We start from the raw sequence: 3,531 nt of genomic DNA, 5'->3' as shown, positions 1-3,531 counted from the left end.
TCATTTCTGGAAGAGCCACTTAAAGAGTCTATAATTAAAGAATGGGAGAGAAGAATTTTAAACCAATAGCTTTGAAATAGATAAATGGTATTTGTCTTGCAGTCAGGGTTCTTCTTCAAATATAATATTAGTTAAACCCAAATGAATTAGTTATCATTGTAGGTAAAAAATGGTTGAATAAAGGCAATTTCATTTACTTTTCAATTTAACTTTGATATCTAAGTTAGTGTTAAGAGATGTAATGAAGTATTTTAATACACATGAAAATAACAAAGAGTTCTAATTGATCTAGAGGGCTTTTATTTGGGGAAAAATAATCAACAAAATTAAAATAAGAAAATTTTATTGTAGTTAAAAGAGTTCAGAATCTAGATACAGAATATGTATGTTAAATCTCAACTCCACAACTTTCTAGATGTGCAAACTTGGGCAAATTAACTTATTTCTCTGAACTTATTTGGGTGTAAGAATTTTATCTACCCCTTAAAAGTTTCTTTTTTGGAAATTAAATGAGATGACATAACATTAGGACAGATAGAACACTTTCTGGAATATAGAAATATTTAATAACCACTTAAATATTAACATTCATAGTTTCTTGTAGTTATATATAGTCTCATGTTTACAAACAAGATCACATAGGACACAGTTTTAAACAAAAAGGGTGAAACAGCCAATATTTATGATAGTCTATTGTATACACAGCAACTTGGGGATAATTGGATATTTAAATAAGATATGGTCCTCAGTTGTGTACAATATGATCTTGGTGAGATTAAGCAACATTGAGAAGGCAGTAGCGGGGCAGATCTCTTTCTAGTCCTTCCAGTTTTCCTAGCTCTTGCTTTTCTAGCTGTTATGTTCCAAGCAAGTAGACCATCTGTGGAATATAGAAATCAGGACTTCTGGCAATATTCTGAGCCACTTTTCTCTAAACCTTTTTCATGAAAATGGAAGACTACCTCGGTAGTTTGCACGGCAGCTGCTATGCTATTGGGTTAATGGTGCCAAGGTAATGGGTAACAACCTGGTAAAGGCTGATTAGTTTTGTGACCAAAAGTGGGGTCTGGCTGCAGACCTCTCAAAAAGCCAATAAAGTGTCAAGGTTGGTGTAAAGGAAAGTTTGCTTTATTTTGTATGTGGACAACTGGGGGCAGGGGGAGGACAGACTCCTGCCCAAAGGCCAATTCCCCCCAGCTCCAACAATCAGGGAGCAAGAGCTTTTATAGATGGAGGGGGCTAAATAACAGAAACAGCATAGCTAGCTCTGACAGTCACCTTGAAATTGGTCAGTGGTCTGACCAGCATCATCTTGATTGTTTTAAGTACAGTTAATCTTCAATTCCAGGGCCACTTTGTTTCCATTTCTTGAGGTCTGTTCTCAGAATTGTCAGCTTATGTCATGGCTAAAGCCGGATCGTCATGTAGTTAACTTCTCCACCTGGTGGGGTGGTTTAAGTATCTATAAAACAGCTCACAGGATGTGAGAAGAAACTAAAAGTCCTTGACTATGCTTAATGAATATATTTTATTATTTGGCCTCCTTTGACTGTTTTCCTTTGTATCTGTATGTTCTCACATCTCTGATTAGGCTTATTCTTTGGCAAAAGTTTTTCCACAGACAAAAGTCAGGCAGAGGACATGGGGGACAAGGATCCATAGGGTCCTGCTCCATTTCAGCTTCTCTTGTTAATGATTGCTGACTAGGTAACCAAGCTTGCTCACTTGCTATTTACAGACTGACCAGATTGAACCTGCTTAGTTATAGCTGATCAATGATAGTAACATTTTATCTCATGAGGGCAGCACAAGAGAAAAATAAAAATGGATAGGCATACGAGCAAAATGTAAAAATAACATCATAAACTAAAAAATTATCTGTGATATTTGTGAAAAATTTGAAAAATATGTTTCCAAAACATTTAAAAGGAAAATGACACATATGCATTTTTGTGTGTCAAAGGAAGGGATACAGGGTTGATTTTGAGTTCATATTTATAGCACTCAGCTTATCATTAATATACTTGGGGATGATTATGGGTTTATTGCTATTTTTCAACTCTTGATAGACATAATAGAAAATGTAATGTGGTCATCAGAGAATAAGACTAAATGAATGATTGAGAATGTGTTACAGTGGAGTACCACAGGAACTAGGCATAAATATTAATCCAGCTTTAGTCAACAGTAATTCTGTCTGAACATTTGCTTCTGGCTTTCTGTTCTGAGCATTTGTGCAACAATCTCCAGGTATTACACAACAGATTCTGCTTTCTCTGTATTGCCAGAGCCATGATTTTACAGAGATAACAGACAAGAATTAATGTGAACCATGATGCATAAGGTCTTGAAAAAACTGTTTCATGTATTTTCTTCTACTTTTTACTTAAACCACTTCCTTTTTATTCCGAAGTCCAACAAATGACAATTTGACAAAATGTTTAACCATAAATTAAGGGTCAAAGGTTCAAAAACAGAAAGAAGGAAAACAAAGAAGTGTAAACAACTAAGGGCTTGTTTTTCTTAGGTAGAAAGAAGTCCCAAGGTAGAAAGGACAAAGATGTCCAGAGCAGTTACATGACACCACTGGCTGCTTCTTTCTGCCTTTGGCTCAACCACCCATTACATGTCTGTTGATTGTTAGTTGCAAACCCATTGCTTTATCTCCAGCCTCATGTCTGTATTTCAAGAAGGTAGGTCTGAGTTATGTCACATATTCATCCCTAGCTTTAGAGGAAGCTAGAAAATAATTTTTAAAGTAGGGGATGTTGCCTCTCCAAAAAAACTCACTTCTGAAGTAAGAAGGAATAGAAAAGATAGTGCAGTAGCATTTAGCAGGATCTGCCGCGACCACTTTTTTTGTTGTTGTTAGCCGCTAAATTGTATCAGAATCTTTGCAACCCCATGGACTGCAGCATGCCAGGCTTCCCTGTCCTTCACTATCTCCTGGAGTTTGCTCAAACTCATGTTCATTGAGTTGATGATGACCCCTTCTCTTCCTGCCTTCAATCTTTCCCAACATCAGAGTCTTTTCCAATGAGTCGGCTCTTCACATCAGATGGCTAAAGTATTGGAGCGTCAGCTTCAGTATCTTTCCTTCCAGTGAATATTCAGGGTTGATTTCCTTTAAGACTGACTCGTTTGATCTCCTTGCAGTCCAAGGGACTCTCAAGAGTCTTCTCCAGCACCACAATTAGAAAGCATCAATTCTTTGGCATGTTATAAAGTATTAATATTTTTCAACCTTGACAAAATGTTCTTAATTTAGTTACTTGGGAGACAGGGGAGGGGTAGTATTTACAACTAATAATTAAGATCCAATTTCTAGTTTCCAGTACTACATAGGACACATCAAACAATTTAAGGTGAATGGATAAACTCTTAACAGAAGTATGTATTTACATTGTTATATGTGTATATATATATACATATATATATAAAGTTGTGACTAATAATTTGCCTTCCAATGCAGAAGTGTGGATTTGATCCCTGGTCAAGGAGCTAAGATCCCTTGGGTTAAGGATTTTAAGA

This window comes from Bubalus bubalis, chromosome 1 (assembly GCF_019923935.1).
Source record: "Bubalus bubalis isolate 160015118507 breed Murrah chromosome 1, NDDB_SH_1, whole genome shotgun sequence".
Classification (NCBI taxonomy): Eukaryota; Metazoa; Chordata; class Mammalia; order Artiodactyla; family Bovidae; genus Bubalus; species Bubalus bubalis.
The sequence above is the reverse complement of the archived record's forward strand: the minus strand, read 5'-3'. Positions refer to the sequence as shown.